Source organism: Columba livia, chromosome 2 (genome assembly GCF_036013475.1).
Source record: "Columba livia isolate bColLiv1 breed racing homer chromosome 2, bColLiv1.pat.W.v2, whole genome shotgun sequence".
In the NCBI taxonomy this organism is placed as follows: Eukaryota; Metazoa; Chordata; class Aves; order Columbiformes; family Columbidae; genus Columba; species Columba livia.
Genome location: NC_088603.1, coordinates 41,508,456 through 41,533,880, shown reverse-complemented (window position 1 = coordinate 41,533,880; position 25,425 = coordinate 41,508,456). Strand labels below are relative to the sequence as shown.

Sequence of the window (25,425 nt, the reverse complement as noted above, 5' to 3'; positions counted from 1 at the left end):
ACTCATTGAGATGACCTCATCTCCTCAGGTACAGCACTTCGACTTTGCTGGGTCTGCAATGAGCCAAAGTCGCAGAAGAACATTCTGTCCTCAGCAGTTATAGCCAATCTGAACCTTGTGCAAACAGGTAACACATATAAAAGGAACATTCTGGAAGTCACTGAAACACAGCCACTCTTAAGAAAACAGAGCAGATGTGAAGCACACAGCAGCATTTATCAGTGTTTCAGAGATGGAGTAGGAGCTATGGAGTGTAAGGAAACTCACAAGGATGATGTCTCCAAATTTGGTCCAGACACACTAGAGACAACAAACTCCTTTATGAAAATGTTAAAAGACCACATGTTAAGACATATCAGTATTGGTGGGGAGAAAAAAAAAAACAAACAAAAAAAAGAAAAATAAAAAAGGGAGGGAGCACACTGCAGGGCTACAGGGAAAGAAAAGCTTCCATAAATTCCATACTGAGATTGCTAACATTTATCTCAAATGCAGTTTATTGATTTATCATAATCAATAATAACTGGTTTATGATATCATGAATGCACATTTCACCTATTTTACACTTACTTGCAATTAGCGCATACAAAGCATCATTTTTTGTCCTACTATTTTTCATACCATAGCTTGTTTTTTTTACTACAGCTGGTATTGCATCGCTAGCGCTTCTGCGAGCCCCTGTTTGCTGCAGCTCTTGGCTGCCTGTGTACAATGGCAGCAGGCACTGGCTTCAGTGCTGTGACATATCTATTTAATTAACCCAGCTGTTGTATCTACAAAGTATCTAGCGATGGTGCCATACTGGAAAACGGGACTCATAAAAACCAAAAAAAATTACAGTGCCACTTTGAAAATGAAACACAAACAAAATCTGCTTGAAAAAAAAGACAGATAAACAAATTCCTGTCTGCTTTGAGAGGTCTCTACTATTCAGTTAGATACCATGCAATACTGTAAAAGACTTTTTAATGTTTTGTATTTTAAATCCACCTACTTTATCTTGAATAAAATGGGCAATTCATCTGCATTTGAACAAAATTAGACCATCTACTTAAAACAGCAACAATCAACAGCAATCATTCAATCATTTCCTGGTGCCAGTGTTCTTTTACCTATATTTCTACAGTGTCCATTCTTAAAAGTGTTTCTGTATATCTTGGCATAAGATATAAAGCAGGGACATCTCCCAGCACAAGCACATACTGACTTTTCCTTGAAAGTTCATAATACCAAAATACAACAAATTTGTCTGTTCCTGGAGCTGTCATTTTGCAGCACTCTGTTGGGAAGGAGAAAAAAATAAAGGATTCAATGAAGTTGAAGATTACACACACATTGCACAGGAACACTATACTAAATATAATTTAGAAAATATCTCCTGCCCATTATGAGTTGGGCCACAAAATGAGTCAGTTGTACCAAAAAAAAAGAACACAAAAATGAATGGCACCATACCCAGTTTCTTGGAGATATGCTGTCCTTACATAAGCACTGATTGGTAAATATGGGTGAAAACGAGGAAATTGCTTTGGAAGAACAGCATCCACTGGAACTACATCCAGATTTGAGAAGCTCTTCTGACCGCAGCAGCTGGGACAAATGTGACATGGCAGCTTCAATAGCCTCTTAGCTCCTCCACCAACCTAGAGAACCTACACTCATACATCCGTTGGAAATTAACTCATTTACATCAAGTAAGCGACTGCTCCCTCTTCTTAAGGGCTGTCAGGTAACTCCTACATTTTCCACAGAGAGCTGAGGGGGCTGTCAGGGGTTCCTGGACTGAGGACATTTGAGTTACTCGTGACAAGGTTTTCTTCACACCACTGGTGATGAATGCAGAGGAGATCCCTGTTCAACAATGTGCCTACCTCAGGGCACCACTGCGTCATGGAACGAAACCAGCAGATTCCATTTCAAAAGCACATCTAGCCATCACACCAGGGCAAGGCTACTATAAAAAAACCTCCCTAAATGCTACAGAATATGAGTAATTGAAACAGCTAACAGTACAGTAATACCATTTGAATACAATTTATTGAAGTTAAGAAAAAAAAAACGTTTTATTTGTTGATGAAAAGATCTGAACATTGCAGAGTTGCTGTTCTCACAATGACAAGTAAAAAGAAAAAGCAAAGGTGCCTAACATCACCTGGCCTCTTATCCTCTCAGCTACCACAGCTACCAGATTTCCCAGGATTTAAGTACAGCCGTAGTGTCTACTGTCATTAAAAACCATGTAATATAAATATACATTCAGTCTAGCTTTATATACACTCTCACACACATCTATAGCTATATAGATAGACAGACAGGTATAAGATAACTTCTCTGCAAGCTTAGAGTGGAACCAAATTGGCAAATTTCTACCTATCAAGCACATAATCTTGTTTTATCTGTTACAGTCAAGATCCTACTCTGGTATTTTATTTTCAGAAGTGTCTGAACAATAGAAGTTTCTTCCAGTACTTCACCTAGGGAACCTCTCCAGAAACCTGTAAATTAAGAAAGATGCACCTAAATCTATTTCTGGGGTAAGATGGAACATGAACCTGGAAGCCAATTAACTGCAAAGAAAAACATTTTGATTGAAGTTGACTTTCAAGGCACTCAGGAGACTGCATCCGCTGCAAGTAAGAGCAGAGGGAAAGGTATAAACAGAAAAATACTCTATGACAAGACCATCCTGCAAATGCAGGCCTAGAAGTGCACTGACCTTTTCTGTGACCCTTTTAGGAGAGTGACTTTTCTGAAGTTTTTGGTTGTGTAAGCACAGCATTTTAGCGCGTTTCCCAAACCCACAGAACGCTTTGTAGCTCTTCACTGAAACAAAGCAATCTACACAAATATTTGAAGACTATTTTATTTGTTCTCACAGTTTGAATTCACTACAGTTCACCTTCAGAGCTACCTTCTTACAAGATGATGCTGAAAGGAAAGTTCTGATGTCTCGCTCAAATTCTTTGAGACCATTGCTACACAACACATCAGTCCACTAACAATGCAATTCAGAATCTCCAGGAAAAGACATTTACAACCTTTATTTTAACCAAACTGACTGACTGGGTTTCTGTAAATAAGGAGTAAGCTCTCACTCAGCTATTCAGATCGGCACATCTGCTAACAACGGATCTCCCAACTGTTAAATCCCCAAGCTACACTTTCAGTTTGATCCAGTGGGAAAAATCCTTCTCATTAGGATCATGTTCAACAATGGCACTAACCAGTCTCATTATTCTGACTAGTTTGTAGGAAGATACACTAGCGAGCCAAAAAGCCCATGAAACAGGGAAAGTACCAGCTCAGAGCTTGCTCCTTTGTCTCCAGCACTGTTCAGCATTCCTTGCCACCTGAGCACTTTCTCTTCTCAATGGCAAAAATACTTACCTTGCCCAAGATCCCAACCTAGCTGCCCGTGACTAGTCAGCATCAAGAAACTGGAATGTTTTATACATGTCAGCACCCGAAAACTGCAGTCAAACCAAACTTCTGATTTGTGTGTGCAATATTTGTTTGCTATTGCTGGGCTGAAAAAAGAAAATTAAAAAAAAAATCTAAAAATTAGACGGTTAGAGATTTTATACAGGAGAGTCTGTGATAGATATTTCTACATGAATCATTAAGAGCAAAGATTAAAACAAAAACGAAAAACAAGTTAACAAAACATTTTTATTACTGTGACTGGAAGTCTGAATCACTACTTACTGTTTTCTAAATCAATTCACTCACTTTAGCTGAAACTGGCAGAATAGTAAGAAAAAAATCACTGCTGTAAATGCCAGAAAAAAAATTGAGAAAATATTAAAAAGGAAATGAGTCATAAAAGGAATAATGATCATTTCTGCATACATTCAGAAATCACCTAGGACAAACAAATTACTAGCATTAAGCTGAACTACTCTACCGTTCTCATTAAGGTATCCTTAATAGGGTGGCAACTGGTGGTTAGTTTAAGACAAGCAACACCACTGATGCAGACTTATTTTCACCTTGATTTTAAGTTTTCACCCCACCATCTTCTTTCCTAGGTATTTCAAACAGGTTTCTCTTCTGCAGAGTTGCAAGGAGTTATTGTTTTCTTTCTTATTTTTTTCTATTTGTCCTACTTAGTCACAAACTAAGCAACTGAGGCTCAACTCTAGAGGAAACTCATGTTACGTTTAGCTGCCTGACCGCAATCCCAGCTTAACCATCAAGAGTATCCCTAATCTTTTTACTGATGCAGGGTCCCATCAGTGAATAATCAGGCACCACAGACACTCATTCTTCCTTGTCTGCTCCATATTTCACCACACAGGGAGAATCAGTACCAAAATGGGGAACTACTAGAAGAATATCCTCCTGGATAATCTCTTCCAGTATTTCTCAAAACAACATATAGCTAATCTAGCCTACCACAATAATTCCTAAATAGGTCACAGCATTTTAGAAGTGAGCACAGTTTTGCAAAATACAAGGTCTTTGCATTTGTTCGTGGTGGGACAAGGTGCCTCCCTGAGCCCACGGACAGTCTGACTGGTTCATCCCGTTATTGCCGTATTGTCATGCAATAACCTACCCCCATTTACACCAGGGTGCCATAAATCAGGCCCCACATCCAGGGAGGCTGTAAAACCGTCAGTGGCAGATAGCCTGCGCCCAGCTAAGGACTAGTGAGAGTGATCTGAAAAAACTAACAGCAGGAAGCTTTATCGCTATCATCTGCTATACGCAAGCCGAGCCCAACATTTCCGATACGAGGGGCTGACGTCTACCGGGGACCCGGGAGGATGCTCAGGTGTAACCTTTCCACTTCAGAGGCCTCACTCAGTGTTCACTTTTATCAGCTCCAGAGCAATATTTTCAAAACCTCCCCCTGGGTGATGCCCTTCAAGCCTTTTCTAGGTACCCAGTCTCAAATTCGATTTTCCTCCTTTTATGCTCCTGATTCTTCAAAGATCATTCCAGAAACCTGATTTGATTAGAAGTCTCTTTTAACGTAAGCAATTCATCTTCACACACGCGGAGCTGTTGATTCACCTTTTCTTTAATTTCATTTTGCCTGGCTTTCATTTGAGCTATCTCAATTTTAACCTCTGTAAAAGCTCCATCTACCTTGTTTACTGTTTCTTTGATTTGAAAGATCTCCTCCATTAAGTCCTTAAGCGACAACTCCATGGCCATTTTTGGCTCCAGCTGTTTGTCAGGAGAGGTCAGCCACCGCCTCAGTCTTTTATTTGTCTTGAGTAACATTCAAATTGTTTTCACAGCAACTGTTTTCTTCCCATTTCCTGCCACCGCTGCTCGAAAATAATAACGAATTACCTAATTTCTAAAGAGGGTTTCATCTCTTTACTTCGTTATCAAGGCCAGGTAGCAAGATCATTTCAGAGGCTGGTACCCTGCACAAATTTCCTTGAGTCTTGCTTGAGGATTAATAGTGCAGTAACAGTTAAAAGCTATTTTGTACACGCATACAGCATCCTGCAGGAGAGAACCTGAGGCTGGTCAGAAAATCCTCCTTCTTAAAATCCTGCTAGTCAGGTAAGCATTAGATCTCACAAACAAGACAACTGGTGGCAAAAATACTGCATTAAAAACTTAAGAAATGAAAACGAGTTGTTGGTTTTTGTTTTGTTTTCCCTCCTCCCTTTTTTCCAGCTCCGGTTAGCAGGATCAGTTCCTCAGTCGTACAGGAAGCCTGGGCAGATCTGGAAATAGAAGGTTTCCTGCCTTGATATGTATTTGCCAGACTATCTTCTGTCCTCCGAACACACACGAAATGCGCTCAAAGGAAAGCAGCCAACAGGCAGAACTGATGGAAGAGTAGGTTTAGATTGGAAAAGGGACTTTCTCAAACAAACCTTTATACTTTCGTCTATTATTTGATGTATCGGTCAATGAGGAAGATACGAAAACTTAAGATGTGCAAATAGGTGGGGGTTTTGTCTTTTTTTTAAAGGACCCTTTACTTTCAATCATATTGCAGCTGTACAAAACCCGCCTGAAAATTAGCATACTGTAGGATAATACTTTAATTAAAAATCTAGATTTTATTTATAATTAATGAGGTACAAAAAGTATCACATTATGCACTGCTACACCCAAAAAATATGTATTCAACCAATGATAGGACACGGGGTAATGGGTACAAACTGGAACACAAAAGGTTCCACTTAAATTTGAGAAGAAACTTCTTCTCAGTGAGGGTGACAGAGCACTGGAACAGGCTGCCATGGGGGGTTGTGGAGTCTCCTACTCTGGAGACATTCAAAACCTGCCTGGACACCTTCCTGTGTAACCTCATCTAGGTGTTCCTGCTCCAGCAGGGGGATTGGACTAGATGATCTTTCGAGGTCCCTTCCAATCCCAAACATACTGTGATACTGTGATTCTGTGAAATATTGAAGCTCATATAATTTAGGATGGGATTCACTCAATTCAGCCCTAGAAAACTACAAGTTAGCCAGAAAGTGTAGGTTCCCTCCCCAGCCAACACATCCAGCCTGCCCTCCCAAGGGAAATGTACCTCACCTTTATTGGACACTTTTCTTTAGATGAGTTGACTTCTTCTCTATAGGGCTCCTTTGCTTCCATGACTGAGCTGAAAGGCTGGACAACTAGCATATATATGATGCTTAATTTTTAGACAGCTAATTTGAAGTGAAACCGAATCCCACTCTTGCACACTTTTTCCCAAGCGGATTCATTTGTAGTTTTAATGTAAATTTTCTGCTACATTAAGGGGTGAAGATGTGTTTTGGATAGAAGCTATTTTCCTAACACTACAAAATGTTTACCATATAAAAAAAAATTATTTCAGTACTACTTATAAATTACTTTGACATGCAACACACTAGTAAAATTATTGGAACTTTCATACAACGCAAACCTGTGATTCTTAAAAAACAGAAATCCAAAGTTAGATTTCTATACCTACTAAAGGACACCTAACTATATAGATTTAAAAATACTTAAGTGATTTACAAATCTCCACAGAAGTATCCTGACAGACATTTTAGATTTCTGACCTTTCGCTTACCAGAGGCAAATATTTGCAGAGAGAAGATAGGTTATCAGATTGTTTCATATACAAACACAGGCCAGTTTCTGTGTAAGAATGCCAATGAAAACCCAAATTTGCCTATTTCCAACACAAATGAGCATTTTAAGAGTAAAACCTCTCACCAGAAAGAATATCTTGATGTAAAGTCTTAACACATACTCTTAATCAAAGGACTATAAATTCTTCCAGTAGTAATTACAAATCTCTAAACTGGGAAGGGAGTAGAAAAGAAGCCAACCAAAACCAACCAAAAACCAACCATAAGTGCACATAAAAAAGACTCACAATTTTTATTTTAGAGACTTAATCCACAAATAAACAAGCAAACAAAGAAATTTTAATACTTTCTTCTTGCATTAAAAAAAATAAAATAAACAAACAGCTTTTATCTATCCTGGTGCAACCTACTCGGTAAGTCATAAAAAATAAGACAAGCCAGCTGGGTCTTGAGTCCCATTCTCACTGGGGCCCCTTTTCATTGCCAGAACAGTGTAAAGCTGCCTCTGTGTAAAAGAAACGAAGGCCAGATGAACACAGAGCAGAGCACAGTGATTCTACAGTCATAGCTATTAGGAGAAATCCAGAACAGGATGTAGGAAAACTGTACAAACTGAATCTAAAGAGACAGAGGCCACATCTGGACAGAAGATTAAATGCAAGTGTGCTATACATACACAGGACAGAAAAATAAAATTACTTGGACCTAAACTGAGACATATAACAGCGATGACACAAAGAATAAACAGCAGCACTATGAGCTATGTTTTCTTACCAAGCAAGGAATGAAACTTTATGAAAAATTATTATTTAAGATTATAATAATGCTGGGATACAAACGCAGTACATTTACAGACTGGTATTTCTAATCTTTACTTACTGTCTGCAGTAGAGATTGTATAAAACAAACCACTAAAAATTCCTAGCCAAGCAAAAAGCCTGATAATTTAACTTCCTGGCTTGGCTTCCAAAGACTAATGCAAAGTTTAGTAGCTGCACAGTTGAATAAATCTTTTGACTACAGCTTTATTTTTTTGATAAAATGGTAGATATGGTATTTTCTATATTATATACCAGAACTACAGTCACAACCCAAGAATGTAGATCTTTCACCCATTCATTACAGAAAATATTGCTTGAGGGAAACTGCTTTAAACTGATTTATGTGGTAGACACAGAAAGACAACCCAGTCAAATTGGACAATGTGGCAGATGGTAATGGATTTATGCATATTTATGTAGCATGTATTTACTTGTCGACTTTGTTATCCATCTTTTGCCCCTTCCAAAAGTAGATGGCAATTTATAACAACTGTGATGCTGTGACTGGCTGACACTCCCTTCACAGCCCTTTCCTCTGGACAGGCTAAAAAGCAGCATGCTTTGTGCTGCTATTTTAATTGTTTTACAGTTTTATTACAAAACATCCTGTCTGTTACACTTGCTTCCTGAGGCTATCATAACAATGTTAGTTGCTGCTGCTTAAATCTGCCTTGGGGTATCTGTTTTTACAGTTACAATTAAAGTCAGTAAGTAGTTCATCAACATGTTAACATTAATTTGTCTTTTTAATTTATTTGACCTTTTAAACTAAACAAGTAACCCACTGAGGTAAGGGATGCACAAGGTTCAATCACTATCATGCATTTTTCACAATAACATGCTTTCTGGTTCTCCTCCACCAGAACATTCAACTGTTCAGTTGCAAGTGCTTTTATTTATTCTAAATTACTTCAGAAAAGGCAAAATATAGTCACATTGCATTTAATATGCATATGTTTTACATAACACTAACGCATATACCAACACTATAGTCTTTAAAATTCATAAATGACTAAGAGCAATCTGAGAACAGTTTCTAAAACCTTGATGCAGTAAGCCAGCTATACACTTACACATCCTTACATTACTGAGAAGTGTTTACAGAACACATCAAAATTGATGCCAAAGCAAAGACCATAAGGATTCAAACAATCAGAAAACAAACTGCTTCAGGTTTGATACCATTTTCTTATGCAGACACAGTAAGTGTAAAAAAAAGGGGTTATCAAAAACTTCTGACACCCTTGTTACAGATTTAAAAATGCAGCCCTATATCCGCTGTGTGCATTCCACTGATCTACAGAAACTGATAAAGAAATACCTAGACATTAATATAATTTATTAACATAAATATGTCAATACATAAACACATAAATGTTATAAATAAATGCAGTTTTATATTGATGACCTACCAGTTTAAATTATATTTAAATAAGATGTAGGGAGAATCTCCAGGCAGGGTTTTTGGACTACCTTGACTAAATCACTTTTAAGATAAGTCTAAAATAAGCTGGCACAACCTCCCCATGTTCTTGGTAAATACATCCTTTGTCCGTGGGCATTGAGAACTCCTGAGTCTATCTGAAACTCTGCTCAGAGGAGAGGGGTAGCACCCATCTCGAGAGCACCCCCTGGCAAATCAGAGATGGGGGGATGGTGAGGAAAGACTCATCAAATGGCCATTTACTGTTAGAGCCATTCAGGCTCCAGCGAGAAGCAGCAGAGAGGAGGGAGAGAGGGAGGGAAGCTCGGTGGGAAAAAACCTGAAAAGGAAAAGCGAATAAAGGAAAACAGGCACTACCATCTAATAAAAAAATTAATCCTCATTAAAAAAAAAAAAAAAAGAAAAAAAGAAAAAAGAGAGAAAAGTATTCATTCACTGTCTCCTGGGTGATTAAAGCATTTGACTCCTTTTCTCACAAACATCCCCCTAAAACAGGGGTGTCAAACTCATTTTTGCCGGGGGCCACATCAGCCTCACGGTTGCCTTCAAAGGGCTGAATGTAACTTTGGGACTGTAGAAATCTAACTACTCCTAGATTTCTACAGTGAGTAATTGACCGACTCCTAAATTTCTACAGTCCCAAAATTACATTCGGCCCTTTGAAGGCAAATGCGAGGCTGATGTGGCCCCTGGTGAAAATGAGTTTGACACCCTTACCCTATGATGACCAAATCTTTAAACTCTTACTGCCATCTTCCTCTCAAGCTCCCAAACCTCTCTGAGTTGCAGAAGCCCTTTCTCAGCTATGCTCCCAAGCCTCTACAACCTTCAGCCTTCAACTTTCTGTATTGCACTCATCATTTATTGCACAGCACCAAAAAGACAACTTTGCAGGAAAAAAATAATTAGCTTATTTCTGGATGAGGAAAAAAAAAAGTCAAAAAATTATATTTTTCAACAAATTTAATTTTGGTATTGTCAATAAAAAATAATGTAGCATCTATTTGGTTTGATTCTAGCATCTGGTAGTCCATACTATCCTTACAGATATACAATGCAATTAAAACAAAAAAAAACACCAAATAAAAATAATCCCCAACCCAGACCAGTTATATATCTTTCTGTTTTCCCTGTGCTGCCAGCAGAACATCCAAGACACCATGGGTTTTAGTGCAGTGAGCTGTGGAAATAAGAAATCAGGCTGTGCCTCACCTTAGCACTCAGGCCACACAATATGAAGAAAAATGCTATGGCTGGAAGTGGTCATCGGTCAATTACTCACCCTTTAAAATCCTATTATCTTCCAATTCTGCCGAGGAAAAAAAGGCACCGCTGAACAGAGAAAGGCAGAACAAACACTATCTTTTTAACCAAATGTGTCCAAAAGAGGTTGTCTCTCCATATGCTGCCAGTCATCCAGCTGAAAAGCTTGGTTCTGACTGGGTGGCTCACAGCACCCAGCGAAGTTAATGGTATTTTAAGGAGAGACGTGTATGTGGCAATATTTGACTTCAGGCTGTTTAGCACGTTGTGGTTACAGAATAAGCACCAGAGATGAGTTCTAGATAAAGCGGATAAAAGGAATGCAAAACCTAGCCAAAAGAAAGAGTAATGCCTGCCAGGTAAAATGCAAAACTATGTGTCAAGAAGAATATTCTGTAATGAAGCAGCAAGACAGATTCACAATATATTTCTAGTAGGGTGTAAGATCAGTGCTCCTGCCATTACAGAAACCTGCTTGAGTGCACCCGCATTCATGTACACCTTTCACATGGCTGAGGACATAAATTAGAGCAAGAATTTATCAGATACCATTCTGTGCCAGAGCAGGATGAAAAGAAAAAAGCTTTGCTCTGCCTTAAAACCACATAGATCTCTTTGTAAGCTGACCACTAATAGCTATATTTATCCCACAGTCTAGACTCGAAAGATCTTAAAAACATCTCTCCCTGTCCCCACATCTACATCTCCACAAGAAAATCATTTTAACATAATTAAAATGTGGCCGCTGCAGAAGGACTGAATTTTCCCCTGCCCTGAGGAGATGAGACAGCATCATGTATAACCTGAAGGCAAGAGAAGGCAACACGGGATCCCGCATAGCTCCCCAGGGCTCGCCGCTCCGCAGGACCACAAGAGAAGGAAAACTGCTGTGAAATGTGTGGGGATGCAGCTCCTCCTCCCCGGCAATATCAGCGTGAGGGATTATTTCCCAGGGACAGAAGCCCTCTGCTGGTCAAGACTTTTTATAAGATGATTTACAGCTAATAAATGCACACGGGTTTTAATTTATCACTGGGTTTCCTACACCCAAGTAGAACCACGAGTGTGAGAAATGCAAGAATACATTTCACATTGCTTATGAGGAAATATCAGCTAAACAGATTACAGTAATCTAACCTCTTTTTTTTAAAAAAAAAAATAATGTTATTTACTGGGTAACTTCTCTTTTGTTATTTCAAAGAGTGCTGTCCACTCCACAGTTAAATATGCAATAACTGTTTAAAAGTATTCATGACTTAAACAATCCTGACCTCAGATATACAAAGTAGATCTTTCACTTTTTCACAAGAGAATGACAAGAACCACTCAAGTAAATCATGTTACCAAGAGAAGTACTCAACCCTGCAATTTGTTCTCCAGCACAGCAATTTAATATTTACATGTATTGAATTTTTCAAAAATTTTAATATGTAGTATCATTATTAGACATTTGAATTGTGTTTAGGTTTCCAAAATTATGTTTAAACATGAAGCAATATGTTACCTCACCTTCTCCAGAAACTAGAATATCAGTCTTTAAAGCAAATCAAAGCTGCAGTATTGAAACTGGTTAATTGTTTTTGGAGTGCTCAAAAAACAAAGGTATTTTTGGTACCTATTCATAAGTGGAATTATTTTCCTGCAAGACATAGGTAAGTATCGCCTTTTTGGATCTATCCCCCGAGTTTAACACAAAGGGCTGAATCAATTCTTGATTTCTACAAGAAATCAAAGGCTTGTTCTGGCCAAAAAAGGAGCCTCTATGGACAACTCAATCTTTCGAAACACAGATTTTATCATGCATACAAATACAAAAACCCTACATGATTCCTTGTCTCCACGCCACCCTACAGTTGTTATTATTTATTTATTGTTATTACCAAGATGCCAGGGGACTTCAGTCAAGAATCAGACTTCGCAGTCTAGTTCTTCACTCATGCACCAACAGTAAAGGCTGATCCTGCTTTCATATCATTTTCACTTCTAATTCAGCATCTAGCATACAGTAAAACTCTGAAAGAAAAAATCATCTTTACAAACCTTAGTCCAAAGCTGTTAGTCCACAGGTTTGCAGCTCAGTGCATTTATGCTTGGCATCTTTAAATCCATCCAGAACAAAGAAATCAATGAAAACATATAAATAAAAGACATCCAAGCAGGTACAGTCCTACATATGGGAATTCTGCTGTGTGTTGGATGCAGCGTCTGTCTAAATCTATACCAACAACCAAACAGTAAATTGATTCAATACAGCAAGTCTACCAAAAAAAAACCTGCTATTAAAATATCCCTACAAATTATCTTAAAATCCGGTATGAGAGCATCCTTAAAAATTAAGCTAATGTCATTACAAATTAATTACAGATGAATTCTTTTGTCAAAAAATGTCATGGCAGAGCACAACACATCTGTACACGTGTAACCCAAACAGCTTGTCAATACCAGAGAAGTTACTGCTTGACTATCAATGTATATTTTGTGTGTCAGTCCAGAAACCACATCTATCTGTTACCAGCCAGCAAGACCAAATGTTTATCCATCTAGGTCAAAAATCCAGGCTAACAGGTATCAAAACTGACGTAGGTATCCGAGTTCAGCTAGCACCCGAAACCTTTTCCATGGAAGAAATACATGAATGTAAACACGACGGGTTTATCCTAGACGAGATCATAGAACCATAGCATCACAGAATGCAGTAGTGTGGCCTGAAGATTTGAATGAGCTACAATGAGACTCTCAGTGCACCACTCTTTTTAACAAATTATTACAGCAGCAACCAACAGCCGCATTCATGTCCACTGAATTCAAGCTGTTGATGCCTTAAATCTATTATTTTCTTATTTCTTAGCATCTAACTTTATAAACCCAGCAATGATGCCCTCCTGGTGGTGTGTTTCCTGAGTGATTTTCCAGAATTTTTTAAAATTATAAACAGAATTTCTATTAAATTACGTCACACGGATAACTACTTCAGTCAATAGCAGGACTGTTTCTTCAGGCTCAACACGCAGCCTTGTTTTACGTGATCACAGAGAGTGATTACCACGTTGTTGTCCTCCACACCACAACCAGACAAGAAGGAGGCACTTCCCAAGAGGGAAAGAGGGTGCCAGCCTAAGATACAGGCAGAAATTTGCTCCAACTCTTCCTGCCTATTTAGTTCAAGCTTCCCGCTCTTCCTTTCCATTGATCCCCTTGGGTGTTCCTGTCCTCCATGCTCTTGAGAAAGGAAACAGGAGCAAAAGGCATCACATCTGTGCACTGTTACTTAGCCAGCCTGTGAAAAGGTATAATTTTAAACCACCATTTTTGAAGGGAAAAAAAATAATAATCATATGACAAATCACATTTTATGGAACAAACTTGCACCATGTAATATTCTCTCAAGAACACTCTACATAGCTAAACAAAGGTTTTTAAAATTGTAATTGCAATTACAAGTTAATACTGAAAAGTCTTTTACCATAGCTCTTCATTTGATAGTTCTGACAAAGTACTTTCTGGATATATTACAAATGTCTTGTACTGGCTTATAAAAGCAATGCACCATCTCAAAGATTCAAGTTCTGGGAAAACTTGCAGATAAAATTTATATTTAATTTTTAATATTTAAGATAAGACTAATGTTTCCATGTTTAAGACAATCCTGGGCCTGCTTCATCAGTGAAAGCTGCTTCTCATGCAGTTGCATTAACTTCAAGAAGACTGCAAGTGAGATATTTTCCCGAGTGAATGTAAGGTTTGGGAAAGCTGACACACAAACACAGGGATGGAAAGAATCAAAGGATTTCATTCAATGGAATGAATCACATTGACTTTTGCCTTCTAATGGACTGAAGACAAAAGGAGCAACGATGCACAGATTCAATCAAAACAAATCAATGTAATTTAACAAATTATTTTCATAATGTAGAACATGTGCTGCCCGAATAACACAACAAAATATAAATACTTACTAGCAAAAAGAGAATTTTAGTCAAAAAGACAATTACAGCAAGCTTCATAAAAAACTGCAGCCTGGTTCTGAGCACCAGCACTGATGCCACTCCCACAAGCATCTCTCAAACATGGACCTATGGTCCAGGTTACAATTACTCCTATTTAAAGGCTCACTTATACTGCCAAGAAATACAAAGAGACTTTAAATTAAACAAGAATCAAAGCCACAAATATTTATAAGGCTAGCAGGACTTAACAGTGCCAGAGCAACCCAGGTTTCCTATCGTTCCAGCAAACTTGTTAAGGGGTGTGAATTTTTGATTGCTTTAAGGCTCCCTTATATCTCATAGAGCATTATATGGCACAAGAGTTCCTTGAAATCCATAGTACCACATCAAGAGTAACGGCAGGGAAAGTCGTATAGATAAATAAAGAAACTAACTGCAATTTTAAAATTAACAAATGAGACCTTGGAGATCTTGCTCATATCTCAAATGCAGCACTGGGAAATTGTGGTTTTATTTGTAGCAAAGCTAATGATAAACAAACATATGAATACAGATGATATTTTATTGTATCTTATTATGAGCCACAACTTAACAGTTTGCTGCTACAAAATTTGGTTTACCTCAGCTGGCAAAGGTTGATGCTCCTATGTGCTAAATGTTTCAAAACCTGACACCCATTCAGCAGGAATGGTGAAAAGGTTTAAAAAAGGTAAGAATGGTGTGTGGCAACTTAATTATGGGGCTACCACACATCAGGTTTCTCAAGAAATACCCTCTTTTCCTACCCAAATATTTCATGCAGGTAAAAAAAAGATATCTTCTGTTGAGGATCTGATGATGCTTTTACTCAACATAAAGCTGGAAGATGGTAATGAAATAACTAAATGCATGTGAGCATATCTCCTTGGTAACCTAAGTAAATGTACATAAGGCAGTCAACATAAAGATGTTAAGGTACCTCTGAGCTGCAATGCTCAGTATCTTCCTGGTCTCAATCTAGTAAACTGTTTTTCCAGTATATGTGACAGAAGAAGAGGGGAAAAACAAAAATGAAAAGTGAAGACAAGCAGGGCAATGTTAACAGACCAATATGTTCAGGTGCTTGATTTGAAAGTTTGTACCTCATTTTGTTCTGTATTCTGACAATTCTTCCTCCTTTCCTTTTTCTTTCCTTCAGTCTTCTTTAAGACCATGCAAATCACTTTTTTTTTCTTTCTTTCTCAATGTCTTTGCCTGACTACCCACCAATATTTCTTTTATTCTCCACTTCAGTTTCTCTCCTATTCCCTCCCTTATGAATCTTTTTGAGTCAGTGTCTTTTTTTTGGTTGTCAAAACAAACAAAAACATAATCAAAACTACAACAAAAAATCCAAACCAAAACAACAAAAAAACACCACCCAGAACACATTTAATAAATGGGTACATACTAAAACCCATATTTCCCGCATGCAAGAAGCAGCTTTGGGGGCACTGGCAGTCTTGCTGAAGACAGGACGGTGGCATTATGGCACAGCTAATTAAGTACCTTTTTCTTCAAATTCCATCTGGATTCCGTTTTCACCATGCTTCTTAAATAAGACTCATCACAGCAGTTATCTTCTGGACTATGAACAATATTGAAGTGTAGCACATAATATTTATATAAAAGCACATTACAAATTGATCCTGAGGGCGGGAACAGTAATTTTGCTGTCTACACAAACTATCTTTAAGTGCAGTTAAGAAATGATTTCACAGGCTCCAAGTATATAATAAAATGAAGGTAATAAGCATGACTGAGACACAGAGGGAACAAATTATCTTCTGGCAATATACCCTACAATTGTGACTGGATAAAACTGTTAATCTGCAGCTGAGCAGAAAATGTATAATCTGAAGGGATTTCTTAATTTAAAATGAAACAATCTGCTATCCTTTGATAAAACAGTAAGAACTTATAGTATTACACAAAATACAGAAAACAGCACAACAGGACACAAGCCCAACAGAAGAAAGAAAAAAAAAATTATTTGGTATCTCCAGCACTAAAAAGTTGCTTTAGTTGACTAAAATATACAAGTTAATAGAAAAGATGATATCACGAAGCTAGATTACTCCTCTGCTCACACATACCTTTCTGCTGATACACAGATCCAAAGCTTTTTCCTAATGCTTTTTCCTGTCTTTACTGGTACTAATCACCTAAGCTTTCCCATTGAATTCAAGTAAAACCAAGAAAAAACATTTCCTATGGAACAGCTACTCGAACTCCACTTACAAACCACGGGTGCTGTTCCATTTGAAATTACGTGATACTCATCTTTCACAGGCAAAGCACCTGAGAATTAGCTATGCAGAGTTATCTTTCAGCAAGATTATTACTAATTGCTTCTTGTGATTCCATTTTCCAAACGTGTCCTGACAAGAAATGCAGAAACTGGTGTAGGTCAGCTCTTAGAAGTGAAAGACATAAGTACAATCATAATTAAGAAATAGTTCAATACATTAAACCAGAAATACCTTTCTATGCTTGTTTAAGTAGACAGGCAACATAAAAGGATTTACTTCGTGTTGAAGTTGTCTGCACAGAAGAGAAAAATACAGTATATCCCTGTTTCCACCATAGGAAAGGAATTACAGCTACAGCCATTAAAACTGTGAACTGATCCCATCAAGAACTCCACCACAGAAACACCCCTCTGAAAGCAGAGGGGATTTTGGGGGGTTTCTACCAGACTACATAGACCTGCTACTTAAAGATGTGGATATTGCACTTCATAGGCAAAGCGCCAGCGTCAAACCGGGCTGCTGCAGACTCGAGGCGCTGACTGCAGTGGAAGACAGCCACATCTTGCTGTGGGGAAAACAGGCCAAGCAATTAAATATGCATCAGCATTAAAGCTAAATGTACAGAAATAGCATACAGACATAATTTTGGCTTACCAGCTCTGTGTGCATAGCCTGCATACATATTTCACTTTTAACTGCAAAGACAAAACTTTTGCGCAATTTACTTTCTGTGACACTATCTTTACCATTGTATGCATCACTGATTCTTGGAACAATAAAAAAATGACCGCATTAGCAAAAACTAGACTTTTTTTTTACTAAAAACTTGTTCAAAATATAATCGATCATCAATATTAATGAAAAGTATCTCATAAAATCCCTTCTTTGGTGCTTAGGCCTTAGTTTATATCTCTGAACTTCCCACTATTTATTTTCCCCCCCTCCAGTTTTTTAATTTTAGTTAATTCCTTCATTAACTTACAAAAAATAAAATGTCCGCAAGTCACTCCACCTCAGAGCAACATCCACAGCACACAAAAAAGCGCAGGAACACTCAGCTACAGCCACGCATTCAATGTTTACTTCCAAAAAGCAAAATGATGCCATCAGCATTCAACATTTCATATGATCTAACATGTAATGAATCTCAGAGATATCCATAGGTGCAAAAAGGAATTATTTTTTTTTTTTCCCTGCACTATAGTGGCATAAAACAGTCTGATAAATGCTTCAAAGTGTCAGCAACTTCTTAGAGGGAGATAAAGACAATAGATAACCCTACCAAGCCACAAACATCTGCTAAAAACCTGCAGTTCCTCTTTTCTTCTTCCAGCACCTACCCAAGCCAGCCTGCACTTGTGTAAGTCTTTAAAGCCCTGAACATTTAAGCATGTCATAGTTCTGTGATGTCTCACTTATATAATTAGTACAAACATATGGCCCACAACCAGTGTGGGAAATCTAAAATATTCTTTAGGAAGCTGTCAAACCTAAAGGGATGTATTTTTCAATAACTTAAAAGAACTAAATATGCAAATCCTGCTTCCAATAAAGATAGCAAGGGAATGGAAATTCAGCCCAAAAGATGTGCTTGGTTATTGTATTAAACACAGGGTTATTCTGCTATGTATCTGTCAGTACCAGTAAAAATCAGAATATACAATGACAGGCAGAGAAGTTCTGCAGTCACCACTTTGGCTGGATTTTAGCACTTCTGTGGAAAACCATACAGTAGATAAAACCAAAACCCACTACAAAAATGTCAGCTATAATTAACACACTGGTCTGAATATGGCTCCACAGTACATTGTATTAATCCATATTCTTTTCAAAACTTGAGCTGTCCCCTGAACACTTCTTTTTTTCAAAAGTAAAAGCCCAACATCCCTAAAAATCTCTGGGCTAAGTTTTCATTCTTCTTCATTGGTTTCTGACTAGGAAAGTTGCATCTGATTCAAGTGTGGCACCACCATAGGTGGCCCTGCCATAGGGAATTACCAGCTCCAGAAGACACCAGAAGCAAACAAGGAGTGAATCAGAGCTGCTATGTATTAGCAATAGGTTATCTCACTCCCCTGAGATGAGGCTTCAGGATCAACAGTTGTGCCTGTTACTTATTAATAAGTTGTTAATTAATCTGTTGTGGTAGTTCTAGATGAAACATTATGGGAAATGCAGAGAATATCTCCCAGTGACATCACCAGGAGAGTTTCCACAGCATCCAAGTGTCTACAGTTTCCCTGGGAAGTCTGACTGGCTTTCCTACAGACCAAGGGAACCAGAGTAGACTGCTATATGTGTAGCAGCAAAAATTCTCTGTAAAATAGAGAGTGTACATGTACAGCTAATAACTTTCAGTTTTGGGCCCCTCATCATAAGAAGGACACTGAGGTACTAGAAAGAGTTCAGAGAAGGGTGACAAAGCTGGTGAGGGGCCTGGAGCACAAGTCTGATGAGGAGCAGCTGAGGGAACTGGGGCTGTTCAGCCTGGAGAAAAGGAGGCTGAGGGGAGACCTTATTGTTGTCTGCAACTACCTGAAAGGAGGTTGTAGTATGGAGGGTGTTGGTCTCTTCTCCCCAGTAGTAAGTGATAGGACAAGAGGAAATGGCCTCAAGTTGCACCAGAGTAGGTTTAGATTGGATATTAGGAAAAAAATTCTTAATGGAAAGGGTTGTCAGGCATTGGAACAGGCTGCCCAGGGAAGTGGTGGAGTCATCATCCCTAGAGGTGATTAAAAGGTGTTTAGACAAGATTCTTAGGGACATGGTTTAGTGCTAGAGTTAGGTTATGGTTGGACTCAATGATCCCGAGGATCTCTTCCAACCAATATGATTCTGTGATTCTATGATTCTGATTATTTAGTGAGGAAAAAGAAAAATTTGAAGTCATTGGTGATCCCGCAATTACGGAGATAATATGCTCCAAAATTATTTGATCATGATTAGGTTTCAGAATAACCACTGCAATACAGAACCAGCTACACATATCTCAAAACAGTTGTCAGTGAAGTCAAATCTGTTCGGTAAAACCCTTTGTTAAAGGCAACTTCAGCAGTAGAAAGGCTTGCTAATTTGTCTGAATAAAATCCCACACCCTGTGGTTAAGAATCTGCCAAGCAAGCCAAATAAATAAAACAAGCAGAGCTGGCATTTGACATGTCTCTTAAAAGTGAGCTGTAACAAGTTAATAATGATCTCAGTCACAAAGCAACTAATAGTGTGCTGTAAAAGGCATAAAGACATGAAGAAAACTAGAGATAAGGACCAAATGCTGAGTTGGGATAAACAGGTAAAACCATTTTCAGTGAATGGCATGGGTCAGATCAGCTCTAAACCTAATCCTTCAAATGTTCTGCACCTTCTTTTTGTTAGGTGGATTCATCCCTAACTACAGTGTACCCTAAAATGTGCTCTAAATGTGTGAACAGCAACATGTTAACATAAAATTTATTTTGAATCTTAGGCTGAGCCCCAAACATGCAACATTTGCCTACAGTAAGAGCTTCACAAAGCTGGAAAATGGCAGCTGTGAAAAGGAATTAGAAGTGTTAACAGGCATGGAAGGAAAACTTAACCATTGAACTCCATGTATGTCAAAAAAAGCATGTGGGAAGGGAGATTAGAGAGGGAGGAACCACTTGGACTGAGCTGGTCACTGCAGAGAAACAAGAGAATGAATAGATCCATGCAATGCAAAGAGTTTTCTTCCTTACAGCAACCAAGTACATGAGGCCTTTCTTATTCTTTTAACTGCAGGGTGTTTCAAGAAGATGGACCCAACGTGAAATCACTATGACCTGAAATTGGGTCCATCTTTTTGAAACATGTTGTATATTTGAGTTACTAATTTTATTCAAATCCACCTTGCAGCTTGCCAGCTGCTGAAAGGTCTGTTCCATCTCTCACAAGTTGCAAAGGTGGAAGGAGAAACATGTTATGATGATGTCTTAACTTGTCCAGATAACTCACATTTTTCTAAAATGACTACCACTGTTTTATCTAAGTGCTGTACAACAACCAGAGATGAAAGTTAGTTTGTTGTGACAAGAACTGAAACAGACCCAAGGTGTTCATATTTGCACCTAATTACTGAATAAATGAGAGCAATTGTGTAGTAAGGTTCTACAATCTGACACAATATTTTTAACCTCCCTGGTGTGTGCTTGTCAGAAAGGTTTGCTCTTCCTTCCTCCTCAGCCCCTTCCCTCCCCCAGTTTCAATTCTTAACTTTCTTTTCTTAGCTTGCATGGCATTAATTAGCATTAATAAAAGGAATGGTACAGGAGGAGCCAAACATGCAAGGCATCATATTTTTTGAAACCTATTTCAGTTCTATCAGGCATTCTTCCTAATATCCATGCAGCAAAGATTGCCTCTGCTTGAAGATGAGAGTTAATGGACAATTGGGAGGCTACAGTGAACTGAGGTCATAGAATTAAATATTATTTAGGAGCACAATATGCAGTGACACAAATTACATTTTTGCAGGGAAACAGCAATATTAGCCTCAGAGCAAATGACTTATGTGCATCCTCCCCACAGTTAAACTGTTCTTTAATAGAGACAAAGCATGAAAAAGGATGCAAAGACTTTTAAACACAAAGGAGATTACAACCTAAAACATTAAGCCAAATTTGTACTTGTATTAAGAAGGTTACTTTACATTCCTGCACTAAAAGAAAGGGATCCTTAAGAGCTTTACACAATCAAGACACCAAGAGTAGAACAAAACACCTCTAATAAAAAGGAGATAATCAGACCTAGCAAGATTCGAATCTAGGGAAAATGCTTATTATATTTATTTTATATATTTATATTTATTATATGTATTTGAATTATTTATATAATATTATATTATCTTTCCTCATACAATATGTTATAGATACCTATGAGCAGGGCATTCAGGGTATGTATAGGCAATGACTCTCTTGGTTCCTCTCTTAAAACATGAAAAGGACATAATAATTTTTTCAGATTTCACTCTGAAATCTGAAGAAGAGCAGAACTACCAGTAGCCATGGATCTTGATACCTTAAGTAATTTAAGATAAACACATAAAATCAAATTCTTTTGCGTTCAAATGTAGCACTAAAAGCTAAAGGAGCTTGTTCAGTTGAATTAGCTTCCTTCTTCCAATCTTAACAGCCTTTCAATTCCTTGTATTCATCATTGTTTCCAAGTTAAACGGCATCCATTTTATTGGACATGTTTTAGAATCATTGAATCATTTCGGTTGGAAAAGACCCTTAAGATCATCGAGTCCAACCATAACCTAACTCTAGCACTAAGCCATGTCCCTAAGAACCTCATCTACACATCTTTTAAACACCTCTGGGGTGTTTAAGAAGGTCTCAGCCTGCTAAAAAACTACATTCCATTTGTCTTAACTCTCTCTGTTGGAAGCCTTGGGCTGAAGAGCATCACCCTGTGACTGCACGAGGGTGCCACAGTGCAAGGCTGGACTGTGACCTTCACCCAGCACCGAAGTCCTCACCTGGTACAACCTGCCTTTCATGTTCAGATTGGTACTTCCCCCCACTTCTTTCCACATCCATTGTGCTCTTGTCAAAGTCGCATTAAGGAGACTTTTTACGTTTGTAGCACTCTATAATGAAAAAAACACTTTACTATGGCCACAACCAGTACAGCACTTAAATGCAGCCAAGTCCTTCATTAGTTCTGTTAAAACCAATGAGGAATGCACGAGCTTGAAATTCATTTCGTATGTAAATGCTTTGGAACAGGATCTATAACCCTACTGGAACATGATCCCTACAATTTCATTTCTTTCCAGTTCATCAGACAGTTCCTGTTTCTGGCATAATATACCCAATGCTCTCACTAAACAGCATAAGTGGTTACAGTGTCTTTCACTAAAATTTCCTCAAAAAAGGAAGAAAAAACACACTCACAAACTACCTCCTCCCCCTTTATGTTTAAGAAAAATTTCCTTTGTTGAAGGGGAAATCCTCAATGATATGCCCGAGTTTCTTTAAAATAAAATCATACTTCAACAAAAAGCAGTTGTTTAAAACTAATTTCTACCTATTCACAAAGAGCCATATTTTCAAAAAGCATTAAATAGCTTGAGCTTTACTTTTTCAACAACGTTGTAGGGAAAAACCACTCATTACAATTCAAAGACAAAACAGAACCTCACGGATCTGCTACAGCGCTTTCAGTAAATGCACAGTAAGCAGAAGAAATTGTAATCCTTATGTGCAGTCTGTAAGATGAGGTAGGAATTACTGCACTTACCAGGAAGATGTTTCAAACACCACCCCCCTGCACACAGATGCTATTTACGCTCCCCCTGAAGCCCAGCCCTCACTACTCCTGCTGCTTGGCAGCTGGAGGGGCAGGTCAGAGTGACACACACTGCAAAACTACTTGCCTAAAGCATCTGGGGCTCGAGCCTGTGAAGAACCAGCCCAGCACATCACCTTCCGCAGCATTACCGGCCCATCTAATCAAACAGAGCTGAATTTCATGAGTCTCACTGAATGCAACGGTACAAAACAATATCCATTGGTAATACAATGAGCGGAGAAGTAAGATTATTTATCATTGTGCTCTGCAAAGGGAACTTCTTTGGAAGCAGCAGGCGGCTTTCTACATAAAAAAGTCTTCCTTGATTGGCTCTTTGATATTAACAAAAGGGTTTATTCTATCCTCAGGGTGAGCACATAGTTACCCTTAGTGCTAAAAGAAGTTACGCATGCACAGGGGAGAATTTTCACCATCATCTCTTGCAGTAGCATCCTTCAGTTTTCCACAGCTCTCCACCTATTGTCACATTCTGAAGGGAAAAACACCCGGCATGTTTAAAAGTTAAAGGCAGCCAGTGTATCTAAAGGATGGAAGTTCTCAAAGCACGCTGCTCCCAGGGTCTGGGTCCAGTAAAATCCTCTCTGAAGTCACATTTTCTATTTATTCAGGAATGCATGGATCGGAAACAGAAGTTTACAACCAGAGCCAGACTTGGATTTCATACATGAGTTGAAGACCCAGCTCTTGCACTGAATAAGCAGAAGAATTAGGTGTCGGTTAATTTCTACTTATTTTCAATATGAAAGTGGTAGATGTGTTTAAGGAGGGCTGGCTGCACAGCAGTTAGTTTCGACATGTATAAATGCGAGATTCTCCAAAACACAAAGAGCTACGATGTTGCTACACTGATGAAAAGCTCTGAAGGAATATTGGGGAACATTATGGTGAGGGAGACATACAAGTCTGTTTCCATCCTGCAATTTCCAAATCAGTTTTAGTGCAATCATTGGTTTGTGACTCCACTCCTTTTTCCTCGTGAAAAAAAAATCGCATTCTTCTGGACAAGGACTGCAGTTTCCAAATAAAGGGAGTTGTGACTGAAATGCTGATTACCCAGAAGAACACCTAACAAAAGCAAATGCCATAAACTATAACTATACGCTACATAATATATGCAGCTCCACCGCAAATGCAGCCCTAGCCACAAGAACAAGAATGTCTGCTGAGTCCCATTACGTATAGGAAGAATAAGGATATTTATGAATGGGCAGTAGCTGCTTGTGCTCATTGCCCTGGGAGAAGCATATATATTCATAATGGCTAGTGAACTTGAATAAGTTCCACATGCTTACTTTGTTTCAGAAGAACACAAAAGCTACACTACAGTCCAGTATTTAAGGCTCATCCAAAATCAGTGTCAGTTTCATGAGAGGGAAAAAAATCAGCTGATATGTGAATATGCTCAAGTACATGCTCCATCCTGGAATACACTTTTGACAATGATAAAGTGAGCATACAATTTGGTAAGACTCAAAATCTGTTTTTCTTGATGGCGTTTCCATGAATACACTCTCAATTGTATGAATAATGTACCACCAGATATTTATCAGAAACTTCCCTCATTCAGAAATCTATGTTCTCCTAAGAATAAGCACGCAAAAATGAAAAAATATTTTGCTTTTGGCCATTTCTTCCCTTTTGAATTACTAGAAGCTTGAGACTTCACTATTCACAGAAGAATTATATCCTTTCTGCTGCACTGGAGATGCATAAAAATGTAAGAATCCTGTCTAATGTAACCTCTGGCCAATCTGTGACTAGTACCACAGGGAAGAAAGGTATATTAAAATGCACAAGTACAGAATAACCTGCCCACAGTAAACTTGCTTTCTTTCATATAACTATGCCTTAAAACACTGGGGTGGAAAAGGGGTGTTTATCCTAACTTCTGTTAATGTATAAATTCTAATCATCCATGTAAATGTCAGTTTTTCTTTTTGAATTCATGCGTTTAGACTGTGATATCTATTTTACCACACGTTCCTGAAGTTCATTATGTGTAGTATAAAACAAAAAGTTTTGGTAAGTTATCTCCATTTATTGCATTTCAATGTAGTTCTTTGCTCTTGGTGCAAGTTGAAGTGCATTATTTATGTATACACACCCTCTCACACCGACTGCTCATCCTCTAATATAAGCTAGTTCTATTTTTTCAGTACCCTGTCACAAGGAATTCCTTCCAATATCACAAAGCACTTCTGCCCATCCTGCAGTACTTCTCTATTTTATTTTATTTTCTTAAGAGTGATGCAGAACAAAATGAATAAAACCCATTATAAAGCATCATGATGTAAACCAGTGGTAACT

General features: G+C 38.2%; 1 protein-coding gene across 9 annotated transcripts in view; it reads right to left on the bottom strand.

Moving 5' to 3' along the window:
- Positions 1-25,425, bottom strand: part of RARB (retinoic acid receptor beta) — a 329,788-nt gene that overhangs the window by 278,362 nt on the left and 26,001 nt on the right. Inside the window, exon 1 of one of the 9 annotated variants that reach the window (XM_065051586.1) lies at positions 10,591-10,740. The exons of 7 other annotated variants lie outside the window; for them this stretch is intronic. The gene's annotated coding sequence lies outside the window, so the exon portion shown is untranslated. Of the gene's footprint in view, positions 1-10,590; positions 10,741-25,425 lie in introns of those variants that run through there. One more of the 9 variants, XM_065051583.1, reaches the window with a different exon arrangement.